The sequence below is a fragment of the Dicentrarchus labrax genome, unplaced genomic scaffold (assembly GCF_905237075.1).
Source record: "Dicentrarchus labrax unplaced genomic scaffold, dlabrax2021, whole genome shotgun sequence".
Taxonomy (NCBI): Eukaryota; Metazoa; Chordata; class Actinopteri; family Moronidae; genus Dicentrarchus; species Dicentrarchus labrax.
In genome coordinates this window covers 14,549,520-14,568,189 of record NW_026136706.1, presented here as the reverse complement: position 1 = coordinate 14,568,189, position 18,670 = coordinate 14,549,520, and the positions used below count along the sequence as shown (strand labels likewise).

Sequence of the window (18,670 nt, the reverse complement as noted above, 5' to 3'; positions counted from 1 at the left end):
TCCAGAGCCTTTTTAGTTTTGAACTTTTTCCTGTGTAGACATTTTAAATGATGAAATTTGTTCCGGTGGGTCATTGTGATATGAAGTGAGCTTTATGTGAAAGCCATTGGTAGACTTTTTGATCTTGGGCAAACTCAGTTTTGAAGATATGTGGTTTTGGCTTATTAGGCTTTCTTAACAATCCTCAATACTGTCAAATAGTTTTTTTAGGCCCTTCAAAAACATCACAGTAAACCTTCATCAGGTATGATTTAGGACTGAAATGTGTTAATAACGTGAATACAAGTGACTGACAGTGTGCAGGGTGTTTGGTTTTCTTCACAGTTATGGGTGATGGTGTCAGCCAATTAATGTTGTTTATCATTTATAAAACATTTATTCTCTTATCTCACTCCATAGTTGGATTTTAATTACTTTTAAATATTCACCTTTCAAAAACAAGAAAAAATATTGTGTAGTTTTCTTTCATTACACTGTCAATAAAACCTTTCATTTTTAGCCCATTAAGACGGAAGCTTACTCCTTAGATACAATTAGTTGGCTTGCAGCCATTTTTAAACTTGATTATCAGGATAAGGTTGCAGCCTTCAGCTGTCAAACACCATTGGAAATTATTCTAATCTAACATATGAGGACTAACCTTTTTTCATTTTCCAATAGTATTATCCCGAAGAGGATAGTCTTTAGAGAGGGGTGATGTACATAGAAGGTAAAGGTATAGCTCAAACTTGTTGTGGTTCTATGGTTACTATATACAGGACCGCGCCTTCAATACTATGGTTGTAGAGAGACAGTGACTTTGAGTGATGTATGAAGACTTGAAAGGATTTAAGTGATTCAGGACTGATTCATTTCCTTTACATTCCAAACAAAATGATCCCAGATGGTAATGCATAAATAGTGTGCATGTGGTGGATGGTCAGAAGTGTTTTGCAGTGCCTAATGTATATGCATTATTGTGATCATGAGAGCAGCTTTGTGGGGGGGGATGAACATTATGGATAAATATTTCTGTGTTGCTCTTTGAGTGGGACTAGACTTTAATGCTTGGTATTTGAGTATTTTTCAGCAAAGAATGTTTCAGTTGCTACTCAAGTAGACATAAATTTGATAGTTTCCTAAGGTCATTGGATTTCTTCAAAATCAAAATGTTGGCTATATAGCTGCTTTTGTCGTAGACTAGACCATAATCCAATTTCTCCCAAGTGTTTTTGTCATGTCCCATTGCCCTGCGTTGTCTCTTGGAGCAGGAGTTTGATTTTTTGCTGATGTTTAAAATGGATAACTCATCTGCCCATGGGCCCATATTACCATTTTTATTTCATTTTCATGGAGCTTTCAGATAGGAACGATGCTGAATGGGTGAATCGATAAAATCTAGCAATAAATCTGACTGTTGTTGTCTCGTGTTTCAGGTGCAGAGCAGTGATGTCACAGAACTGAGGACAGTCTCATGCAGTAAGTGTTCAGTTACATCAGCTGCCCATTGTCCATCTCTGCCATTATGCTCTTTGAAGTGCCTCCTTTTGATTTTGTATAGGAAAAACCAGTTTGCTTTGTTAAATTGGAAAAAGTAGCTCATGAATGGAAATGCAGGACCAAGCGGAGCACCTCTTTTTAAAGTATTATTTAGGTATAGGATTAAAACTTTCCAATTAGGTTGAGATTTAACAAAGTCCTCCTTTATGAAATTAGTTCGTGCTGCATTACACTTTGCTCTCATTTTGTGTGTTAATCTAATTAATTCCTGTCTTTCTTAGAATTAGAGTGTCAAGGCTTCAGAACATATTTAAATCTCTTGGGGAAAAAATGAAAACTTTTTTGACTATGGGGTATGTTAAGATAAATTACTGTGAGCCAAACAAGGGTAATTGGTGGGGTTGGAGCCATTGTTTGGCTTTGTTTTAAATTTTAATTTGGGCTACTTCGCATATACAGATTTTTCCTGGCTGCTATTAAAAATTGAATTGTTGCCCCAAGACAGAGGTGGTTGGTATATCAAATTCAGTTCCCTTCAGCCTGCCGTCTACTCGATCAGAAAGTGCGACATGTGGTTTTTCTCTAACTTCAATACTTCTAATTATGAGTTAATTTCCAGTCTTGCGAGTGCAGTTAATTGCAGTTAATTTTTCTCTGTTAAAGCCATGAAACATGTTGATGTGGAACTGTGGACTAATCAGATACACTTTAGTGATCAACGTTGCTGTATTTTGGAAGGATGTGTGCTCACATTTACCTACGATTGAATCCTACCAAAGTTATCCCTCTTGTGTCTTTGCTACTCTTTTCAGCATGATATAAAATAAAATCCTAAAGGTGAGTTGAGCGGCTCACTTAAATTTCATGGCATAATTTCAGCATTCTGTGCTTCATAAAGGTTATGACATGTACGGGGCCACCTCCCAGCCTAGAAAAAACAAAGTCTCCTGCTGTTTATGTGACTGACCCTGGAAAGAGACAGGTCATCTGTAGCGCGGGTAGACAAGCTGAGTTGAAATGGCAATGGCAAAATCAGCCTCGCCACAGGAATCCCATCATCTCTAAACCTGAGCACTCTCCATTTCGTGTGTGTGTGTGTGTGTGTGTGTGTGTGTGTGTGTGTGTGTGTGTGTGTGTGTGTTTTTGTGTGTGTGTGTGTGTGTGTGTGTGTGTGTGTGTGTGTGTGTGTGTGTGTGTGTGTGTGTGTGTGTGTGTGTGTGTGTGTGTGTGTGTGTGTGTGTGTGTGTGTGTGTGTGGAATCCCTCAAGGATTTATTATAGCTGTTATAAGTAACCTTCAGTTTACCTACAGGGTCTTAAGAATAAGTTTCAGAAACAGCTGCCAGCTTAGCAAGTTATAGCCAGCAATTGTTTTGCCATAAGCTGACACAAAGGTTGCTCTAAATTAATTTCATACCCCTGATATGCGCCTGAGTCATTAAATGCATATTTTATTAATGAATATGTTGAAAGCAGCTCTTTGTTTATAATGGTTTAGTAAACAGTGGTGTTTAAAAGTTGAGAGACTATGTTCATATTTTGAAGTCGTTGAACGCTGTGCATCTGTGCAGTGATCTCTGCCTCTGATTGCTTTGTTTAAGCTGCACTTTCCTGTTTATCAGTCCTGCTTTGCCTCCTATTGTTTGATCAAGTCTGATGAAAGTTTACTTTTTTTATGGTTAGTCAAAATTTGTGTTGCCCAGACAAACTGGATAAAACTGTTAGTGTTGAGCTATGACCAGTGAGGCCATCCTCCTTATGTTATAGGGGGAAAGGTAAATAAAGAACAGAAGAAACAGAAACAAGTTAAGAAATAAATGGTAAAAAATGTAGAAAGGATTAAGAGGTGGTATGATTGAAATATACAAGGATCTGTGACTTGTCTGGGCTATAGTCCAACCCTTCCCAACAATGTTTCAAATTGATCCAGAAGAAATAAGCAGAAAACACATATACAGAGAGACCTAAACTAACTTTAATCAAGCAGCAAGAGATTTAAATCAGCACTTCAGTGAACACCATTTGCCTGCAGCTGCTGTATAGTAAAAGCCAGGCAGTGCTGGCATTTCTATACCACTTCAACACAATGGAGATACAAAGCACACAAAGGGCATGTCTGGCTCCACACAAAGCAGACATGCTTGTCTTCTGAGGAATTGTTAAATGACCAGTGTGTAGGATTCAGTGGCATCTAGCGATGCAGTTACAAATTGCGTAAAAAAGCGTATAGGAGGAGCGCCGGTGGCCGCAAAAGTCTTGAAAAACACGGAATGTCCCATCTAGAGCCAGTGGTTGGTTTGTCCATTCTGGGCAACTGTAGAAACCTGGTGGTTCGACATGGCTGACGCCATAAAGGAGGACCTGCTCCCTTCAGGTTAATATACACTAATTAAAACATACCTATGAATATTATATTGCATTTATGCCAGTAGATCCTCCTAAATGCAAAAACACTGTAACTTTTAAGGGAGACTAAGGGAAGCAGGACCTGTTATCCATCACTTCCAGTGACATTTATATTCAGTGAAGTTCTCATATGGTGTGTATATATAACAGTAGGGCTATGCATACTGGTATCATAATTTTCTGAACAGTTCCAAGTCTTAAATGAGAGTGTGGGAAGCTTTATGGACTAGTCAGTGGTATGTTTTAATATGCATACTCTTTTTGTGTGTTCCGTATGTGTGTAAGAGAGGGAGGCTGAGATATGCCATTTTTAAATATTCATATGCTTCAGTTAATAGTGTATCTTTACAGAGGAGGTTATATTTTGTGACTTTGCCAAAAGAGCGAACAGATTGCTGTTGCGATGTAATATGATGTGGTAGTGTGTGTATATATAAGAGCCCACTCTTCTTTTTGCCCTCCACATTTTTCTGTCCAGAAGGGGACTAAAATACATGCAGGAAGGAAAAGTGAAATGATGAAAGAATTCTGTTAATGGCAAATCAAAGACTCGTGTGAATGATGAAACTATGAGATGTATTTGTTGTATGGATTCTGCATTGACATTGACTGTTGGCAGACAGTTTAATGAATACAGAGCCATATTTAGCTTCTAAGAATAGCAGCAATATGTACAAAGTGGTTACATCATGTTGCCTTATTAGATTAATCATCTTGACATGTACAAATCCTTCATCTCAAACTATAGTCAGGTCAGAGGACCAGTCCACAGTTTATGACTGAAGTGGCAGATTGTTCCTGGTTCTGCACTTACATGTGTTAAACAACAACACAAAGATACCATGAGAACATAAAACTGTGGGGCTTATAGGGAAAAACAGATAAGTTGCTGCATATCTTATTAGAAATATAGAATGAATGCCAGACATATTTGCTTCTGCAAAACAAGAGAAACTTCTAAAGATATTTTTCTCTACATTAGGCCATTTCAGAACATTCTCCGTCAGTCCTTTTTGATATTTTTGTATTACTGTAAATCACAGTAAATTCTTGATGATGGTTCACCGGTCTTATCAGCTTCTCTTAAATGAAGGATGAAGTCACGTCTGATTGAGGGACAAAGAGAGACTAGAATAGAGCTCATCTGAAGGGAGAAAAAGTCTTTCTACGTGGTTTTGTGGATTGGTCGGCAGTTAAAAGTGGGCATGTTTAGAGGATGTACATTAACGTTAAAGACCCATTTAGTTGGATCCAAAATGCTGTGGTTGCCAAACTAAGAAAATAACTAAACAAAATATTGAATTTATAGTCTCATTTCATTTATGTAGTCTGTCCATTTGGAGAAGCACCAACTATAGTACTTACTTCCTGGTATGTAGAGCAAATCAACCCATAGGTGGCACACGTTGTAGTGGCTGGTGTTCAGGCATTGTCTCTATTTCATTATGTACTCTTAGGTTTCTCTGCTGATCTGTAGCCTGCTGCTTTGAGAGGAGTAATATAATATTTAAGATAGGAAAGGCAGAGGTATGGATTTATATGGAGCAACTTGTGTCTGCTCAACATGGATAAGACTACTGGGACAATGTAGTAAAGCAGAGAGTGGTTTGAGTTTCAGGCAGCTGCAGTCACAGAGGCTAGTATGTTGTCAATAAAGCTGAATTAATTATATATGCTTCTATTCTGGGGTGATAGGTCAGGCAGGCCTGGGTTTTGGGAGATCACTTATATGGTCTACTTGGGAGCTTATTGGAAGATTGTAGGCCTGCAAGAGCGTCTCTGAGGTGTGCAGATGGCATTGAGGAAAATTGAATTTTCTTGGATGGTCATGGCCAGCTGCCTGCTGTTCCGTCTTCATTGGACGACAGGGATTTTTCATCAGCTCACAGCAACATTGTGCATCACAAAATAAAGATCCTGCTGTGCATCTTTTGAGAAAAGCTTCCAAGTATGTCATCTTGTAATTTTTTGGAAGGCTTGAATTTTTTTCTTTTTTGGGGGGTAAGATTATGTTTTGGCATTTCTGTTTTATTTCAAATTTAGCTGGAAAGAGACAGGAAAGGCAGGGGAGAGAGAGAGAGGATGACATATAGTCACCAGCATGAGTTGGAATTTAACCTGGGCCGCTGTGGTAGGGACTTAGCCATGATACATTGTATATGATCTACCAGATGCGTTACCAGGCATGCTTGATTTTGCTACTGATTTCATGGATTTGTTCTTTTTTAGAGTAAACCAGAAATTCTGAATCCTTGCAGCTGCTTGATCCCAGATCTTAAGAAAAAAAAGCTAATGCCATACTTCTCCTTCTTGAGCAACATAAATGCCACTTAGCTGGATGAGTTTTGTTGGCAGTCCACAGGACCTTCCCAGAGAGGATCTGTGGTGTCAGCGCTCAGACAGCGGTAGAGGTGACACCAAGGTGAACGCTGCGATGTAGAATGGTTGGAAATCATTGATATTCTGACTCGGAAGCTGCAAATGGCTTGGTGGCAGATGGAGTCTTTGTCAGGGAAGAAAAATGGCAGCTCGGGAGCATCAACGGCATTTTCCCTATCAGCTTTGCTGGCGGGCGGTGACCTTCTGCCGCTCACAGCGATCCCCTAGCACATGATCAATTATCTCACTTCCATTGTTTACTCAGCTAGTGAAAAAGGATTTAAATGTCAATTTTTTAGAGAGAGATTGCATGTGTAATCATGAAACTGGTGTTTGTTGTTTCTGTTTAATGAGGAAGCATAGACCCCTTTAAAACAGTATAAAATAAATCACTGTAGGATTTACAAAACCAATACATGGCAACTGTTAAGCTCCATTTATTTCATGTTGTTACAGAATTATTGTAATTGATCTGAGTTCTAAACAACATTGTTAATGGAAGAGATTCCTCAGGAGTATAGATATATCGCATGGCTTCAATTTGGCAAGTGGTTGTCATTAACATTGTTTGACTCAAAATAAATAATTTACTAAGGTGAAAATGTTTATGCAAATAATATTAATTTGGTAATGGCTCTTCTCATTACACAGATAACACAGGCACACAGAATATAACTGTGATATGCAGTCATTATTTGGCTGTAAACAAATCTAAGTCAGAATAAAATATTGAATGAACCTTGGGGAAAATGAGGTAAAGGAATAAACAATGCAAAAGGCAAATGACATTGAGACCCCAGTTTAATATGTATGCATTTCAACTTGATGGTTGATTTCATTAGCAAATCTCATTGTTATGCATTGACTGTCCTCCTGCAGTAAAATGAATATTGTATTCACGTAGCCTAAATATTCAGGAGCAAATGTTTGGATTTGAGTGGCATCCTTCAGAAAAAGTGAAGTGTTGTTTTCCTACCCGGATTCTTATTATTCATTATATTGATATTTATACAACACATCAATCTTCATTCATTCCATTGTGTTATTTTTTTTAGAATAGTTTTATTTTCTGACAATCAAAATATTGCATACATTTTTGATTAAATCTGTATTAATTCACACTAATCTTGAATTAACATTAAATATAAATAGCATGTTATCCATACACATTATAAAGGTTTGCCAGTCAGCTTCCTGTAGTCATAAGCCACTCACTGCTTTGCTCTTCGCTTCATGCAAACACTTAATAGCATGTTCCACATTCCAGTAAAATTTGATTTTTATGTGTTCTGCTAAATTTGAGACTGAACGTATGGAGCTACCCATACAAGCAAGTTGTTTTTCCGTCTGTAAAGAGGATGATATTAAACTGCCATGCCATGCACCTTTTCCTCCCCTTCAGGCCTGGCTGCGCACAGCTTTCAGAGGGCAGTGCTTGTTGAGTTTTACAAACAGGAACTGTGTGAAGATTTTCTATTAGTAAGTCTGTGTGTGTGAGCAAGGAGGTCTGTTTCACACTGTCCTCATACAGATGCCCTGTAATGACAATATTACCAAGGGACACATTCTGCTCCTCATTGGGCTTACAGGTGGTAACTAAAAGTATGCATGTGTTTGCATATCAACATTAGATTGGCCTATGCCAGACTGACCTCGTACTGTCCTGAAGGCATGGCTGTAGACAATTTTAAAAACAAAAAGGCCGCAGGCAGATACATTAGATAGCGTTTGGTTAGCCCTCAGGTTATAATAATATAAAATGTTTCAGCGAGATATGGCAAACTGATGACAATATCTGTTGATTCTCGATTGGGGTTAAAGTAAAGCACATCCATAGAGCTGTTGTGTTGTAATTTCAGCAACAACAACAGTATTGATGATTGACTGATGATTTACAATGTGGCTAGTGCTACACTTAACAGACATTGTCTCACTCTGTGCTACCTTTTGTGTAACATATGGTCATGGCATCCCGTTGTTCGGCTTTAGAAGGTAGGTGGGCATATCTGGTTATCTGTCAGGAATCTTTGTGCTGTTTCTTTATCAGCTCTTTGAGTGTGTGGAGTGCCACAGGGGTTCATTCTTTAATTTATTTTTTTTGTTTTTGAATAGCTATCTTATCAATGAAATGCTGCCAATGCACATCTTGATCTCTTCTTTAATTCCAATGACTCTGTTGGGTTTCAACTAGATAGCCCCTGGAACTAAAACTCCCCTTTTGTACATTCATGTGTGTATTTTTTCTGTCACATCAGAAACAGTAAAGGGAAATGGACTGATAACCGATTAAAAAGCAGCAGCTTCATCTGAGACATAGCTTTTGCATGCAACAAAATACACTGTTGTGTTATTGCTGGCTGGACAGTATAACCAAAGTTAGCAAAAAAAATAACATATGCCAACAAGTTAAACATTGCTTCCTTTTCAAAACTAAATATTTAAAAATAATTATATATGCACTACAAACTGACATAAAATACTAGTATTTAAGTATTCGAAGAGATAGGAACTGTGGCCTACAAACTACAACTGGACTTAGGGTATGTGGTCAGAGTACACTAAAATGTCTCAGTTACAAAGAGAGGTTTATATGTCATCTAATTTTATTGCACTTAAGAGAAAGGCTAAAGAACTTGTAAGGGACTTCTCTGTCTGTGCTGTGGCTACATTTGAAGGGCACTGTTACCTGCATTTACCTTGTAATATGATGCTTTTGCATGTTGTCACCACTGATTTAAAGCCAACTCACTCAGCAGTTTGGATGAAAACTATTCCTACAGGCATAGTATCACAAAATGTGGCCTTTTTTAAAATTTTAATGTTATGAAGCGGAAGCAGCAATAGTCTCAAACAAAAACAAATTCAGTGCTCATCCTTTTGTATTCCAGATTTTAGAAACGAAGCATCGGTAGCCCGACCTTAGTGGTCTCTGGTAGAATACTATGTCAGATGTATTAAAATGTCCACTTCTTTTCATGGTTACTTTAAGTGTTGAGGGGTGTCTAGCACCATATAGTCTTTGTTAGCACTACATGATACTGTAGAGTACACAGTGTCTGAAGTAGTGCAAGTAGTTGATGGAAATATTCATTTAGCAGCAGAGAAGGAGCTCTTTTTGTGAAGATGCCTCAGAGGCAGACAGGAAATTAGTTATTTTCCCCTCACATTCATCAAAATAAAAATAGTCTGATGAGTATCCCAAGTGACTCTCCCACATCCATTGAAGCCACAGCTGCATGCACCGTGCGCTTAGTATTAACTCTCAAATGAATTTCAGGTGTTTTTGAGCACTATCAAAATAAGACTTTTTTTCCCCCCGTCTTTCTCATCTCAGAGCACATTGTCCTGCGTTTTATCCCAGAAGAATTAGCATATTTTAAAATAATGAAATGCCCTATTTAATTTATAACCTTCACCTATTACTTTTCTAAAATTATAAAGGGAAACACAGTTACTCCTGCTGCCTTGAACAAAGAACTCTGGATGGCAAAAGTGTTAGATATTTGCCTTTGACACTTCAGTGTCTGATAACCTTTGATTTAATGACTAACAGCAGCTGAATGTCAACAGGGACTGTGTGCCAAATTGTTCAGTCTGGGGCTCTTGTGCAGCCTTTCCACAGATAACTCTTTTATTTCGAAGGTGACATGCAGAATTGCCAGAGCATTATGGAATAAAGTGTGAAAATGGATACATTTTATTTTAATGTACATCACACTCATATTTAGTCTAAATTATACAGCAATGCAAACAATCATCCATTGGGCTCAACTCTCATTTCATCATTCATATAATTAGTTGAACCATTACCATTGTAAACTGGATTACATAATAGATGACGCACTGTCTTTCTTTGATTGTTCTCCACTTCTGTTTGTGGCCTGTCAGGTTTAAGGTTGCTATAACAGGAAATGTAGCAGTAGGCTTTTTCACAGAGAAGCACTGCTAAGTTTCATTTCACTGTACATTTGGGGAAAAATGAACCTGAAAATCACTTTTGAATGAGCTAAATTAAACTTTCAGCGTTTCTTCATTAGAGTCTTAGTAACTGAGTGGTTCAACAGTTAAATTGCCAGATTTGGGATACTGTAAATGTTCTACCGTAAGCAAAATACAAAGCTCAGTGGAGAAATTCAAGTTACACACTCTTTCATCTCTCTAATATGAGCAGTTAAAAACTTAAAATTGCTAATATTGTTTTTATTGTGGTTCAAGTCTCCTTTGAGGGAAACCTGGGAAAATATGTGTGCATGCATATAAGTTTTGGCTTTGTATTTAAGCACACTGTAGTGTGGTCAGCTGTACAGTGATTTGAGCATTTTAAAATGCTTAAATTAGGTCAGTTATACAAACCGTGCAAAAATGTTTTTCACAATGTTGTTTTAGAAAATATTTGAATGATCTTCAGCATTCAGTGTTTTTTGCACAAGCTCACATTTTTTAATCAGGTTGTACCGATCAGACCTGTGTTATTCAAGGCAGCTCTATCCAGGCAGGAATTATTAATTCTGTACTACAGTATGTTTAGCCTCCGGCGCTGGTGATAGAGACATTTCACAAGAGTACTGTATCTTCTCTCTTGATTATAAATGCAAATTTCATACAGTTAGGAAATCTGTTAGATTCAACATTTCACTGGCTTATGTGCTGTAACAATAAATAATTCGTGTTTAGATATACTCATTTTGTTACCTTGCCAAATAGTGCCTCCTAAACCCTCTCCATGCCCACTTTTCATGTTTAGAAACTCTGTTATGAACTGTGAAATCAGCAAAGTATCTTTGAGCTCTCTTGAAAACCGCACTGTTTCCATATCAAGAAAAAACACCATTAAAAATGATTTTTAAAATCTGCACACTTATGTCTCCTTTGTCCATTATATTGGCTCCAAATGAATTCTTTGTAGCATCTCAAATCATTCCCTTTTTCCTACCTAATGTGCCGAATTTAATTTCCAAACATAACAAACGGAGAATTGAAAGGACCGTGCAGCTGTGGTGTGGACAACTTTGTTTCATTGTGCACATTGAGGAGGTAATTATTACTTTTTCACACTGAATGGCTTCCAAATGGCTGCCTGGAAAACCTGTCAGCCGGTGACACCATGTCTACAGGTGTAACCTAAAGTACACCGTTTCAAATTTGTTCAGTTAATTTTCCTTTTATTTCTAAAGGCTATATGTATTGCCATTATTATGCATTTTCACTGCCACATACACTGTTAATAATATTACGAGGGTTTGATTGACAATATAAAGGTGAATATTAGCCTTGTAGGCGGTGTGCTGCAAAAGAAGTGAGTATGTTGAGACCTTTTTCTTTTTTATTAAGCCCTAAGCTGGTCGATGAGTGTGTGGTGCTTACTGCTTATACTGTAGGAGAAGTTGGGCAACTGATGGTTCAGCAATTGAATAACTTATGCGACTAAGGACAACAGCAGAGTGTTGCTATATCTTTAGTTTCAGACTTCACTGCAGACTCTGAAGTATGTGTCAAAGCGGAAGGTCTCATGCTTCTGTCGGTGTATCATGTTAATCCATGTTGTCTTAATCACGCTTGTTCCTCCCTGTCTGGAGTTTTGAGGGCCCGTCTTGTTTCTTTGTGTTCCAAAAATGTGTTATGGGAGTATAAATCCCATGGTTCTCCACATCAAAGCGACTTGTGTAGAGATGTGATGTGTCAGTCCTCATGCATCTCCATTAGAAGCCCGATGCAAGAGTCCAGCTATTGAAAATGTTGTTCTTCTTTTTGGCAGCCTCCCATTATTTAGCTGTAATGGTGCAGTGCCAAATTCCTGATTATCTCACTTTTTCTATAAATTTGACCTTCATTAAGGACATTCAGTGTGTGCACAGGTGTGTGTTTGAATATAACCAGCATCGTCTGCTTCAATAAAGCAGTGGACATATGGACACTGTGTGACTAATGCTTTGAAAGGGACACTCGGGATCTGTTTTATTGCTTCATTTGGCACACTGCAGTCCCACTTCCCATTACGGTTGCCATGTGATTTATGTTGTACTCTTTGGAGAGTGAGAGAGAGGCGCTGGGAATGAAAAAGCTGTGATAGCGATGTTTACCTTGATCCTGGTTGCCTTTTATTTCATCTTGGTCATGGACAGTGGGGAGAAATGGGTTAAAAGCCCTGTTAGGCCCCATGTTTTACTGTACATAAATGCTCTTCCTTTGATCATTTAAAGAATGAGGGTGTTATTGACATTGCGGTGTCAAGCCTTAAAGATTGACCAAACCTTTTACTTTTTATCCTGATTGTCTATGACATGATACATAGGCAAAATCACACCATCATACATCACACCATCTTTCATGTCAGGACATCTGACGCATAGTTGATTGATAAAACACTTTGGGCTGATTTTTGTCATAATGTAGTTCTGTAGCATAATCCACTAAATGGCCTCCTCACAGATTTTTGTCTAACAAGCAAATAAGCAATACTCATAATGTCACAAGGGTGTCTTCTTTTACAGTCGAATCTAAAATAGTAGGAGGGGTTTTTTACCCTGTGTTATTTAGCAGTGCAGCATGAAAAATAACCTTTGCACCAGCATAATACACTCATGTTCAATTTGTAGCTATGCTTCCTGTCAGATGATTGCACCTGATTTATATGCAAGCTGGGTTTTTTTCGGTTTACATGCAAATACACATCTTTCAATAACACTCAACTGAAGTATTCAACTGCTGAATTTGTATAACATTTTAAGTCGCAGTCCAGCTGCATTACCACCTTGCTTTCTGTGAATAATTGAAGTTGCAATGCAAACAATATTTTGTTGAAATTGGCATTTTTATCATACACATTGAAAGTGTGGAGTCTGGACTAAGTAAACACACATTACTATGTAGTTTTTCTTATCAGTGGCATGGAAATATTTTTGAAATGGCGAAGGTTTTCCCCGTTGACAGTGATTAACGTAAGAATAAGTGGCAAAGAAAACTGTTACAAATATTTTGCCTGCTTGTGTTCTAGTATTTCACAGTCAAGTCCTGAATGTACAGATTGTTCCCACCAAGGCAGCTCGTGGACATCAACTTTTGGGGGGCAAAAATTCACAAGTCACAAATTTTGTATACCCATTTTATGCCCCCAGTGAGCAAAATCCTCACTTCCTTTTCACTTTCCTTATCAGAAAAAAATACTCATTATAATGATGCTTTCAGCAAATGATGGTGAACAAGTGATGCAGGAGTAAACAAGGAGGGTGTAGTGGGAAGTTGTGTAATGATGATAATTTGGTGTATGTGATTATCTTTTAACAAGAGTTGGCTTGACTCCTCCCTTTAGAAAACAGTAAAACACTGCAAATACTACGGACTCACTGCATGTGAGGCTATGAACAGGTAGCTCTAATTTTTACAGTTAATGGTTCATTTATATTAAGTGTAGCATTTCTATTGGAAAATGCACTGCTTTAACAGCACATTAACAATGTAAATGTCAACCAGATGACTTTCTCCCTGTACCACCTGCTTTTTCTATGCCAACAACAACAGATTAATAGTAGCTGATTGGGAGATGCATGAAATTACTTGTGCTCTCTCTCTCTCTCTCTCTCTCTCTCTCTCTCTCTCTCTCTCTCTCTCTCTCTCTCTCTCTCTCTCTCTCTCTCCCCCCCGCCCCCCCCCTTCCTTCTTCTCTGTATGTGTCTAATTAAAAACTGCAGGCTGAGCTACACAATTTATGGCTAATGCTTGCTGTTGATGGGGCAGCAGTAGGCAGGAGCTATAAGAACGTGTTCATGATGGATGTCAGTCTGTGAAGAACATGTGGGACTCCTGTTTCCAGGCGCCACGTCCCACCCCCAGATCACTCCTCATGAAAATGATCCACATGCAAACTGCAAACTGTGCTAACACTGCTGTGAAGGACAAATGCATTTCTTGGAACATTTGTTATACTGAGGCCTCACATCATCCATCAGAGTACATTTGCCTCGTTAACTATGAAACTTTCCACTGTATTCGTGGTAGCATTCAATACTTGTTTGAAGCAGTCGATACAAACACAAATTCATTTTTTGGTGTGACGGTCTCCCTAAAAGATGGATGTGCCCTTAAAAAAAGATAACCGAATGCCTACGCGTTATGTTTCTGGTATTTCTCAAGAGCAAAAATGTATTATTATCCCGATGGCATGAGCACAGGTGGATCTCTTTGCTGGGCATGTGTGCGTTCTTGCATAGGAGGTCAAATATGTGATTACACTAATGCATAAAAGACTATGGCTGAGACAGGACATTTAGGGAATAGATGGTGTTTGAAGGTGTTTAGTAACACTAGGGAAGGCTTTCGTATGGATCACATTTAGTGCAAGTGAGACTCCCACTGTTTTGAGTGTCATAGAGCATCCCAGAAGCTCTCCAGTGTAACCAACACTGCTCTGCCATCTGCTTGCCAAAAGTAATAGTCAGGGTTGTTGACCATTCGCTCTATAGACTCCTTATTTACAGCCTACAGCCAGCAGCTCTCATCCGAACATTTACATCCTTGATGACAACCACCCTTGTACACACTAATGAACACAACCTCTGGAAAGCACATGGCTTCTTTTGTCTCCCGCATGGTCATAAAGAAGGGGCCCTGAGTTGCTGCAGAGAGCAAACCTGAGATGAATGGTAAACTCGGCCTTAATGCAGAGTATTGATTGTATAGCAATGCCGTGTTTTCCGTTTTAATCACTCTGCACAGCTCCTCTCTTATGCCAGCATGGTAAGTAGTGTACTTAAACACCATCAACTGAAAAGAGTGTTGTATTTATAGAAACCCTAGAAAAATAAGTTTAGTTGAGGCTTAGCTTGGGCAGTTTTAAACCACTGTGAGGGGAAGAGCATTGCAGAGGTTTACATATATTGGCTTTAATGAAAAATTGCTCAAATGTAACTTTATTCATTGCATCCTGAAAACCTACTCTCTAGTGTCACCTTATTAAATAACCACTTCCGTTTACCTGAATTGCACAAGTGTGTTAGTTTCCATTTGAAAATACTACCATAGAAAATAGAAAAATGTTTTTATTAGGTTCATAAATCCCCCCCATATTGCACCATCATCAAACATACTGCAGTAGGCATTAGTTGGCCTTGAAAATGCCTCTGTGAGTAATACTGTGTGTTACTGTAGTTTGGCCCTCGATGCAGGTCAGTCTAAAGTTTCCCTCCATAGCTGGTGCGATGGCTCCGACAGAACACTTCATCACTTTCCAGGTAGAGTAGGAGTCAGGGCCAGGAACAATAACTTGTCATCAGAAGACATGGGCAGAATGAAGAACTGATTGAAACTCATAGGAGCATGGTATATCAACTGAACTGTGGGTGTACCGTTGAACTTGTTATGCACCTAGCTGCAGCGAACCCACACACTCCATTTTCTGTCAGTCTTTGACCGCAGAAGCTTGCCCCACAGCGAGCTCTCATCCCGCACATCTCGTGCGTGCACACACAGAAAACCTTCACAAATAACTGACTTCATTTCAGCTGGTCTTCTGGGTGACCTCAGAGAAAGAACGGCAAGTGGGGGACTGAATGGCCTTTTTTCATTTGCTTTACCTCTGTCAACCAGTGGGAAGGTTTCAGTCTGTCTGTTTTTTACTTTCCCCTTTATTTCTTCCCATCCAGAAAATCACTGAGGCCAAACTGTGAGTGGCATTGCTTATTTTTACATCATAGCAGAAGGAGTTAATTGTGTTTAGTGTGATGATAAACAGACTGGAAGACTGCAGCTGGTGTCAAAGCAACCATGTATGGAATCAATCAAGGAGATGTTAATGTCTGAGGAGGTGTATTTAATATAGTGATGTAATGCTAATTAGTAGGCCACCAGGAACACATAGCAATTATTGCCAGAACTTGACGTATTTATGTTTTTTTTTTCATGCACTTACTCTGTTTCATCACATATTGGTGGAGAAGAGACAGAGGACTTTGAGAGATGCAGCTCTCTATCTTAAAACAGTGTCAAGACACTCTGTTTCTCTACCTCTTTCTGTTTCTTGCGTATACCTTCCATTTGCTGAAAAGAACCTGTTTGCTGTCCGAATACTGCTGATCCATGCTGATGACTTTGTTACTGGATTATCATGGTTAGCATCATCCATCTGTTACTGTGCAAGAAGATAACATGGACAAGGAAGAACACACAATAAAGAAGAAATGCTTATCTGCACCCAAAACATAACAACACTATGACGGACCAAAAAAAATGCTCATTATATGATAAACTCTCAGATCTTCATAATTTGCCCTATTTTATTTACTTCACTTGGGTCAGAACAGTTCTTTAATGTTGTTTTTATTTTTCACTATTTACCTCTGCATTCAGTTTAATAAAACAGTTTGGCATTTTGGGAAATATGCTCATTCTCTTTCTTGCCGAGACGTGGATAAATATGAAGCTGCAGCCAGTTAGCTTAGCATAAAGGGGGAAGTAACAAAATCAATCACCCAGCACTTCTAAAAAATAAATGTTTTATATCTTGTTCATTGCAAATACTGAAGTATAAAAAAGGTACGCCGTTCGCGGCTGTGCGCATGCTTATAGGCAGATTCTGTCAGAGCCGTTATCCCGTTGCCAGTCTTTATAATAAGTATGTCTGCGATGATAAGTCAAATAAGTGAAAATAGTTGTTAGGCCTAATGAGTTAAGCTAACTGGCTGATGGCTGTAGCTTCATATTGCCGTACAGACATGAGAGTGAATATTTCCGAAAATGTCAAACTATTTATTTGAGCTAATAAACCAGTGAACAACTCGCCTTAGGCTTACAGAATACGAGTTATTTGACATTAAGAGCCAGTTGAGCAAGTAACAACAAAAAGAACAACAACAACAAAACAAAAAGACTGCAGGCCTTTTTTTTAAAGATCCAAATAGATAGCATATAACAGTACAGTAACAAAGGAGGCAAAAGGAAAACTAATTGCACGCTTCGTTTAAATCAGTGGTTTTGTAAGGTTAGCTTTGAGGCTAGCTGTATGATTTCTGTTGAGCTGTTTTTGTATCCAAGGCAACATGTAGGCTTCGTTGGTTAGCTTTGTCTCTTCACAGCAGGAAGTTCCTGTGTTTGATCTGGGCTTATTCTGTTTGCATGTGTCTCCTGTTGGTGTTTCAGTTTCCCTTTATATTACAAAGCACATACCTGTCAAGGGGACTGGAATCTTTAAAAAATAGTCTTTTGGTTGCAGCGTGCTCTTACACCTGTGATGGACTGGCAGTCTGATGAGGCATTTTCCCTACCTTCTGCCCAAAGTACATTTTCCCAGCCACTAACTAACCACCATTTGATCCACCTTATTTTATTATACAAGCCAGTTTGCATAGCCACAGGGTTAAGAGAATGTGTAGTATTTATCTGTACATGAAAAACAGAAATGTAAATATGCTTTTAGTCAGTCATGTTTGAAGAGAGGAATTATCTTGAGAAATGTTGTTTAATGCAACAGTTTGAGATACCGCCATCATAATGCTTACAGAGTGTTTGTATTATTGGCTACATTTAAATGATTCATGCCATTTTGTGCTACGTAAGTTTGTTTGTTTTCGTGTTCAGAGATATTTTTTTTATTCTGAGTTGACAACCTGCATTATGCTTGTGGAGTTCATGTGAACGTGACTTTGATTCAGTCAAAGTAATTTGTTCTGTAAACCATCTCCAATACATTAGCATATATGTGCTTTCATAAGACCTGCATCCTGCTGCTTGAGATGTCTTTCACCTCACATGCTTACATTAGCTCAAGATGGTGTACATGCATCCATCAAACTCATTTAAAATATTTATATATGTTATAAAACACCCAGAGTACTGTCCGCTGCCTCTGTGGTTTTATGTTTATTACCTATAAATTCAAGCTTCTTTGCTTGTTAAACCCATTTTAATTCCTAGTAATGAAGTCAGGATAGGCTTTGTAAATGCTGCAAAACAGTCTTTCTCTTCAGAGCAGTTAGGCGTTTTGCTCATGCATTTTTATTTGTTTACAATACTTTATTTGACATATTAAGTCAACTGTAAATCAGTTTCTAAAATGTTTAAAGAAAAGGTTACTTTAGACATCATTTCACAAGTCTCATATTAAAATAAAATCCCAGTTTAATTATGCAGGAAAAAGAATTACCCAGTAAGAGATCATATCTGCAGCATATTGCTGTAAAATGAAGAAGTAAATTAACAGTGTGCGGAATTTATTAGTGACACATTTTACCTTTTAATCCTTGATAAAATCTTTGCCACCCCGTTGAATATTTAATGTCATTTGTACAGATTCATAATTGATATATAGATAGGCATTTCGATTTTCATTAGCATACTGGACACTGTAGAATGACAGATGAAACCTGATGTATCAAGGTCATAATGATACCAAATCTTTTCTTCCTTTTCTTTTTTTT

The 18,670-nt window shown here is 38.2% G+C and overlaps 1 protein-coding gene across 8 annotated transcripts in view; it reads left to right on the top strand.

Moving 5' to 3' along the window:
- LOC127365830 (bromodomain adjacent to zinc finger domain protein 2B) overlaps nt 1-18,670 on the top strand; it is a 49,694-nt gene that overhangs the window by 5,817 nt on the left and 25,207 nt on the right. For all 8 annotated transcript variants that reach the window (XM_051404344.1, XM_051404337.1, XM_051404341.1 and 5 more), the window contains exon 2: nt 1,416-1,458. The gene's annotated coding sequence lies outside the window, so the exon portion shown is untranslated. The remainder of the gene's footprint in view (nt 1-1,415; nt 1,459-18,670) is intronic.